This window comes from Neopelma chrysocephalum, unplaced genomic scaffold (assembly GCF_003984885.1).
Source record: "Neopelma chrysocephalum unplaced genomic scaffold, ASM398488v2 Primary Assembly neopelma1_135, whole genome shotgun sequence".
Taxonomy (NCBI): Eukaryota; Metazoa; Chordata; class Aves; order Passeriformes; family Pipridae; genus Neopelma; species Neopelma chrysocephalum.
In genome coordinates this window covers 354,995-363,595 of record NW_020897797.1, presented here as the reverse complement: position 1 = coordinate 363,595, position 8,601 = coordinate 354,995, and the positions used below count along the sequence as shown (strand labels likewise).

At 40.5% G+C, this 8,601-nt stretch overlaps 1 long non-coding RNA gene across 4 annotated transcripts; it reads left to right on the top strand.

The window, feature by feature from the left end:
• The first annotated feature begins 60 nt into the window (after positions 1-60).
• LOC113975192 lies at positions 61-6,784 on the top strand. 4 transcript variants are annotated; one of them, XR_003536779.1, is made up of 3 exons: positions 61-1,061; positions 1,189-2,142; positions 5,689-6,784. It is a non-coding gene; the product is annotated as an uncharacterized LOC113975192 (long non-coding RNA). The 4 variants fall into 4 exon arrangements; XR_003536778.1 differs by lacking the exon at positions 5,689-6,784 and having other exon boundaries at positions 61-424; positions 959-1,061; positions 1,189-2,138; XR_003536777.1 differs by lacking the exon at positions 5,689-6,784 and having other exon boundaries at positions 1,189-1,722; positions 2,016-2,138.
• The last annotated feature ends 1,817 nt before the right edge of the window (positions 6,785-8,601 follow it).

Sequence of the window (8,601 nt, the reverse complement as noted above, 5' to 3'; positions counted from 1 at the left end):
CCGCCGCCGCTTCCTTCAGGGGCGGCCGCCATTTTGTGTGGGCGCGGGGAGCGGGGCTGCCCCTCGTGAGGCGCGGAGCCCGCTCTGCTGAGCGCCTTAACCCTGGCTTTGCCCGCGGTGTTGCGGTGTCACCTTGTTGCAAAAAATTTAGTATATCAAAATTGCCATAAATCGGGGTGTTCTTTGATATAAGATCTTCGCGTGCTTTCAAGCCTAAGTCAGCGGAACAGGCAGCAGCCAGCATCCCCTAGTTAAGGACATCCAGGAACTAACAAGCTACAAGGATGCAGTAAATCAAGATGATGATGTATGTCTATGCATATATTGCTAACTTGGCAAAATATAGTCCATGTATCCTATAGCTGAACTGTGGTCATTATAATACTAAAAATCACGCCTACAGGTCAAAAAGACCCCTGCCCAGGTCAAGACCCTTCTCCTGAGCAAGTGTAGAAGTTCACTGGGGTTATGTAACTTGTATGGAAATTCCTAATCAATCATAATACAGGGGCTGTGCTTGGAAAGTTAGTAACTCTGAATTTCTGCCTGTAAATAATGGCGTGAAAAGTCCAGTGGCCGTGCTTGATTCATGGAACACCACCGAGCACCCAGCCTTTTGCAGCTCTGAAATAAATAATCAGCATCTCTCTCTAGTGCATCATTATTGGCTTGTTGCACACCTGGAACCCGATTTTGAGGGCAACAACCTCACAGCCCTGAGTCCTGACTGGTGAAGCATCCGGAGCCGGAGTGATGTACTGGGATGTATGGTAATGACAGGGCAGCCCAGGCTACACACAAGTCTTGGTGCTTTGCGTGTAAACAGAGGCCCTGTGGTTGTGAAAAGTAAAGAAACACAAATCTTTGCCTTCCACAGTCACATCCTCTCTGTGAACACAGTGAAGTGTTGTTCAGTGTTTGTTGAGACTCTAATTAGTCCATCCCTTTTTATCTGCAGAGCCCTCTGCTGTGACAGTTCTTAAGCATTGATGTCCACTGCCTATGAAAATATGTAGTGAACAGATACTGGAGTCCAGGCCAGAAAGAAACTTCATTTAATGGTAAGTAGAAAATCTGTTTTCATCAGATGCAATTCTTTTAAGACCTGCCCAGCCTCCATTGTCATAAAAGGCATGAAGAGTAAAATCTGTCAGTCAGTAACACGGCATTCATTTTTGTGACTGTCAGCTCCAATCACAAAACCAGCTGAGGTGTAGCAGCAGAAAAGCACTTTGTCTAACCTAAGGCTTGTGTGTGTCCCAGCTGTCAAGAAATAAAGAACTGAGATGGAAACCCTCATTAATATCCTTATTAGACTTTGTATTTGCTTGCTCTTCTTGTCTTCTTTATCTAGAATTCTCCCTTCCTAAGCCAAGCATTAGGGCTTTCTACCATTTCTTCTGTGGAGCAAATGTCATTTTTCCACCTTAGAGTCTCAACTTGATATCAAGTCTGCTGAAAACATATTGTTATGTATTATTTCTTGGCATATTTCTTTTTTCTATTATTTGTTTCTCCAACTGCATTGTTTAACTATCTGCATAGAGGGTACTGCATAGGAGCTATTTCTGCATTCCTGACTCACCTAAATTCCTGTTAAACACAATGGATGTTTTGAGTGTGCAAGGATGGGGCTAAAAGTTGTGTTCTGCATTCTGCTTTTCTAAAGTGGCATCACTTACAACTAAAACTTCAAAGAGACAAGCAGCAAATACAGCACAGGTAATTATAGGATATCTCTATCAAATACCAACACTAAATATATCTTAGATGAAAATCTGGTAAACAGTTGAGCAATTGGAGAGTTATAAAGTGTTTTTCTCTAAATAGACATGTTGTGAAAAAAACATTCTAACTAGTAATTTATACCGTGGCTTCTCTTGAATTTTAATGAATTTATATGCATATAACAATTTTTTTCCTGAGAAAATAAAATAGAGTATTCTGTGATAAAGAGAGCAGGTTAAGATTTGTTTTGTAGCTGAGATTTTACTTACAAACTTCATCTCTCCTAGAAAAAAAGACTGTGGTTCCCATTTCTGAAGAAGACCAGAAAGCAAGTTTTCAATCCTTAAGACTGCATAAGACCTACTTAGAGGTCGTGATTTCCTAAGTACAGTTAAACAATTAACACTTTACCAGGTACAATTTTCCTGTGTGGTTGTGTCCATTGGTATTTCTTTATCTCTCTATGTAAGTTGTTGTGCTGAACTGAATGAGATTTTGTTTATATATGAATTTATTCACACAAGCAAATGCCAAACCGAATAAAAGCAATGAAAAACAGTTTAAATTAAAAATAAAGGGTATTTTTCTGTATATTCGGATATTTGGTACTGAAGTCTCCCTGCTACCAGTTTTGTTCATCACTATTAAAAAGATGTCAGTTAAAATATATAGTTTTCAGCTTCAAATGAAAAAACTTAATATAAAATAATAAAATATTTGAATTCTATAAAAATCCAAGGAAAAACTAAGTATTAATTGATGCTTTTGTCATTCAAGTTTCAGTGTAATTCATTTCTGCTCATAGGTACTGAGCTAAAACCTTGGCAGAAACAATGCACTCCATCATCTTCTGCAAGTCAGAAACTGGAGTTAATGCCACTTAGCCTGTTTGGCCATTTGAAATCTCAGGAGCTCTCCCAGGCAACAATCCTCATAAATGCCAAGATTTTTCCAAATATTGTTCACTAGAAGTTCCTGTCTCGATCCCCCTGTTGTGTTGTGTAGTAACTGTCCCTTGCCCTCCCCTTCCCCACTGAGATACCAGTTAGTAGATCCTATTTAAGAATTGAATAGGTAATAACTATTTCTGCTTGTTATCTATGTTGTTAATGTTAAAAAAGTAGATTTAAAATCCAGAAGATGAAGTTACTGACCCAACCAAAAGTTTACTGCAAAACTATCTAAAACCTGTTATAAAATTCAATACCAAATTTAATTTCAAAACATGTGTGAAGAGGTTGTAAATAAGGAGTGCTCTTTTCTTTGCTTGCTATTTCACAACATTTTAATGCAAGACTCAGGAAAAGCTTGGATGCTTAATAGTTGCAAAACTGGCAGAAATTCTGAGAATCTGTCACTTAATTTCTATTCTCCTCGCTTCTTATTCTGCAAATAATTTGTAAACTGCTTTTAAAGCAGATGACCTGCATAAAACATCAGTGAAAATAGTAAATAACACAGAATTCTTCTACTTGCTGTCTAAAATGCCAAACGTATTTGGAGTGACAGAAGAAAAGGGAGCATGAATTAACTGTCTATACTTGAGAGATTTTGCTTAAGTCCTTCAGAATTGAGACAGTTATAAAGTATCTTATTTCCAACAACAGCAAAGAGCATGTGAAGATGGGAGGGGAAAAAGAAAACTCAACAGACAGGACTGGTTGGGTGCCACCAGTACTGTTGGGCCCATATGGAAAAACCTCAGTGGAAAATCAGCAATTCACATTTTCATAATTCAGTCTTTCATTTAGATAATACAAAATCTCCCTAATTGTTCCTGTGGCACTTGATTGGGGCTGGAGTGGGGCTGGAGTGTTATCCCTCAGGGACTAACTAGGGATCATCGGGAAAATGAGATGTGGATCTTGTCAGGCTGCCTGGCATGGATGAAATTTTAACTAGATAGGGCCTGGTACAAGGAATTTTGTTACAACTGCTGAGTAATAATTGTAAAAGTTCAGGAAGTTGATTTTTCCTGCTTCGATAGCAATTGTAATGACTTAAGATTAATTTTAGCATTAAAAAAAAAAAAGAGAGTAATTGCAGTGCTTAAAAGCCTGAGGCAAATCAGTGAAAATGCTTTGGAAAGGATAATTATACCTGCACGAGGAAGACATCTGTTTAATGGCATTAACTGGCCCAATTAAGGAGAAGTGGAGGAAGGGCCAATCTGTGATTTCTTTAACTGTGTTCTGAAAAAGTGGCTTTGATATGCAAGCAATAGAAATTGGTTTGGCTTTCTCTAAGGTGATCCTCCAAGGTTTAAACATTTTAAGGACTATTGGGGGGATCTTGTCTCCAGTTGTCAGTAGCGTCACAGACACGTGGTGTTTTACAACAAGAGTGGCCTCAGGAGTGTTTACAAGGAAGGCATTACAATTCACATCATCAACCTAATCTGGCCATAATTCCAGTCTAAACATCCCTAAGAGATTATCTTTAAGCAGGGGAAGATGAGACAAGAAGAGGATTCTTTGTTGTTCCAAAACAGTGGTAGGTTTGGCTATTTTACCACTGATAAGAGCTGGAAGCTGCAGGCTGGTGAGAGCAGTGGAGGATCTGCTGCCACAAAGCTTCCCCTGGGGCTTCCCTGCTCCAAGCCAGAGTAATGGGTGTGCTTTTAAATGTGGGTGTGGAGCAGGCAGTTGTCAACTCACACCAGTCACAAACTAACACAGGGATTTTGTGTCAAAGAATTTGAGAATACATATTTGGATATATAAGCAGGTTACTTGGATATATTTACCAGGGGGAGTAGAGAGAACAGAGTTTAAGAGGGTTTTAATCCTTATCTTTCATTTCCTTGCTGTAGTGCTGGCATTGCTTCTGGCACTGTCCTCAGATCTGGAGTGGTTAAAGAAGTTTGAGTTAAAAGCGAAGGCCAGAAGTCCCTTTGTGCAGTTGCACAAGGGCAGCAGGGCTGTACAGGAAGGGCAGCACTGGCCTCCTCAGAGCTGTAGCACACAGACAGGATCTTTTTTCTCTACCTATGTTTAATTTGAGCTTTCCAAGGCAGCCCTTCAGCAATTGGAATTGCAGAACATAATTTAGGCAACAGCCAGCTCTAGCCTGGTTACAGCAAGCATATCCTCCATTAAATAACCCAGGGAGGTAATAGCACAAGGGCACCCTCTCCTACCACCCACAGAACCCACTGCAAAGGGAACAGAGCCTGATCACTTAAATACAGGGAGAAAACATACAATTAGAACAGGATGATGTAATCAGGAAAAGGAGAACTAGAAATTTCAGAGTTAAAAATCTCTAAATTTGAATAATAAAAAACTTTTTGATTTTTCAAATTTAAAGCTGCCAAGGGGTTCATTGTCTCCTTTTCAGTGAGACCATCAAGAGTGGTCATAAATTCAAACAGGCTGAACATGATGGAGTGTTACAGTAAAATACAACATCTACCATGAGCAAAAGAGAGTGGTGTGAGAGGTGGCATGACAAGGAGGAGAGAAGTGAGTGCTCAGCAGGAGCAATGGGTCTGTTTGGTTTATTCAAGTCCAGATCCTACAGTAGCTTTACAAAGCCTTAGTCAAGAGAATGATCTAGTCCAAGGAGAGGTTCTCTGAGCTCAGTGCTGCAATTAATCTTCCCATTCTATTGATTAATTGCAGACACCTTCTCCCTCCTATGAAATGACCCTGGTGCATTGCCAGTCCCCGAGCAGCAGGCTCAGGACTAGCAAGGAAATACCTGACCACAACACATGGCTTTCATGGGCCAGTCCTTTCGTGATTAATAAAAATAAGAATGGCACCACAACAGCCTCTCTTCTCAATCTCAGCTTCTAAAAAGAAAAGCAGGACCCAAAAAAACATGCAGACACTGCTATGATGTTTTCAACAATCAGTCACTTTTGCCTCTCCTAATGAAAATTATGCCTACATGTTTATATTCTAATATAAAATCTCATCATTCACTTTTAAATTAATATTTCTTTTCTCATGACAGAAAAGAGAAAAATGCAGTGATTTTAAAAGACTGTTGAAAGCCACAGTAGATCCCCAGAAAAGACTGCACATCCCATGATCCCTGATGGAAGGACAGCTCCAGCCTCTCAAACACGTGGCTTTGATCAGCTCTGCATAAGAAATGGTTAAGCAATGTACTCCAAAACTTTTTATTCTCATCCCACATTTCTTCAGCACTGAGGGCTGCTCAGCTCTAGATTTTTAATTCAATCTGTTTTATAAATGGCTGATTGCAAAACTGTGTGGAGTTAGGCCAAGTTCTGAATTTTCTTATGACATGGGAAAGTTCAGCCTAGATCTCAAATTCTCACTTCATCTTCTATAAGTACAAGTGAATATTCCTGACTGACAACCAACCAGCTGGGATATGTTGTCATAAGGCACCTGATAAATTATAGACCCTGCTCCAAAACTTTGTGAATGTATTAATACTGCTGCTGCAATTGCATAAAAAGCTTATTTTGGGGAAATGGGATGCATCAGCCCCATTCTGTGTATCCAAAGCCCAAAGTTTTCAACAGGTAAGTGAACAAGAGTGAGGAAATGGAAGGAGTTTATGCTGAGCTAAAAAATATTACCCAACAGCACCTATAAACAAAGGCAGGAACAGAATCAAAGCCTTTCCCTTTTTCCTTGATGTCCTATTCATTCAGTAGAACCAGGGCTGCATATTTAATGGTTTGCCTTTGAATTGTAGTAGCACATTCCCTGATTATTACTAGAATTACAAACTTGTAACACTGAAACTAATGCAGGGAAGAGAAGAGCAGACCCAGCTACAGTGTCTGGGTGGAATGGGCACAGAAGCAGGTTGGAGGGATGGGATTTAGACATCCATACCCAGCACAGAGAATGGAACTGCCAATGTATCAACATTTAACAACCAGCATTATTTTCTTTAAAAAGTCCTTCCTCATGGATATGACCTCCCAAATGAGGAATGCAGCAGATGAGTAGGTAGCAAAGGGGCCCGGTTGTAGTGCCTTGGCCAAGTTCCAACTTCAGTAATTACTCTCTGGTCTTAAATTCCCCCCACAGCTCTGTTGGAATAAAGCTCTTTTTCAGTTTGTCCTGGAGCATTGTGTAGTGTTTCTGTGAAGCTCTACAACACTGAAAAATATCTCCTCCCATTAAAATTGCCCAGGGAATTTAGGTAGACAGAAAGCTATTACCAGAGTTGGAATGTGGGCAGAACACCAAGGTTAACTTACACTTGCATTGGGATCAAGGGATCTTTGCTGACTAGGAGTGTCAGACCCTTATTAAAGAGCACAAGTGGGAATAGCTCACTGTGCTGCCTGAATACAAACTCGGGAACTTGGGATCTCTGCACTTGGAAGCAACACAACACCTGGGATGTTTCCTAACATATGACTCTGTATAAAAGCCTCTGGTGCTCTGGAGTGTCTTATCACAACCTTATTTGGTTATTTAGTAATATTTATGAAATTCTTTGTTGATTAAAAAAGTTCCAGAAACTTTAAAAAAACTACCAACAACAAAAAACAAAGCACTTTTTAAAAGAAGTCTACCAATAGAAAAGCAGCAATATAACCCAAATATGCCGAGGCAATGATTTGAATTTCAGTAAGAACCCCACAGAGTATTTAAGTATTTAAGCAAGCTGAGCCAGGCCTGCAGCAGGAGTGAAAGCATTCTGCGTTATATTAAACAGACAAGTGTAACCGTTTTCTTATCCTCTAAAGTAGAACTGATTTAAAATATTTAGGTAACTGACTCCCAAATTCACTTATACCAAAAAATTCATTCTTACTAAACTAGAATAATTGAGAACAGTCTCCGTACAAATTCCTGTGGAAAGGAAAAAAACTCCAAATCCTGTTTCTCAGGGAGCGGCACCTGCCTTCAGCTGCCTCCTCTCCCTCCTCCTTGATGAGCAAACGACAGGGAACAGACAAAAGACAAGCTCCTACTTTGGCCTTCTGTTATGGATTAAAGACAAGCAGCTTCCCCTTTTCCTTCTTTAGACTTTGTATGGACTACATGTAAATGGATGTCTAAGGAGTTTCTCCCATTTCTGTTGGAAGAAATCCTACTGCTCCACTTCTGTTGTGGTTTTTCCTGCATCTTTCACCACAGAGCATCCCTATCCTTCTACTGTCTAAACTCTTACCACTTATGGACCTTCTACTTCCACAGATTTATAAACTAAAGCCTTTTGGAGTTCGATGTTTCTGCCTGGAGCAGCTGCCAATGCAGGAGGTTGATGGCTGCTCTCCTGCTTGGAGAGCACAGGAGCACAGTCTCATCTTCCAGCACAGAAAGCTTCTCTCCCCCCTTTCCTCTGGCACATGCTCATCCCAAGGCAGCACTAGGGATGCTGATTTCCGTGCTTGTGTTACCCTTACAAAGTTGTTCGTCGTTTCTAAGAAATGTTCAACCTGAACTTTGAGTAATGCCTTTCACAACACACTCCAGCAACTCCCAAGTGTCTTAATGATCTACAAAGCCTGCATTACCATTTCCATGTGTTTTGGCAGCAGTGGAAAGACATTTACCAGTTTGCATTAAGTGAGTCCCATTCATCTGATTTGTCAGACCCTGTCAGACTCTTTATAAATCGTTATTTTGGGACCACAGAGCAGTGTGTGCACTGCTCTCACACCCACCTGCAGTCAGCTCCTCCTACCTACGTACTGGTGACCCGAGGCTGCTCCGCTTCCAGTCCAGGCCTGCTGGGCTCCTTGGACTCATGGATTGTGTCTGCCTGGGAAGGACCCTGCCTGCCAGAGAGTATTTATAACTCAGAATAGGTGTAACATCAGAGCTCCAGGTGTAAATACAATGCAAATCCCCTCTGCCACCAGAGAAGGACACAACCTGGATATTCCTTCACATAAAAATAACAGTAGTTACCTTTCTTAGAAAATAA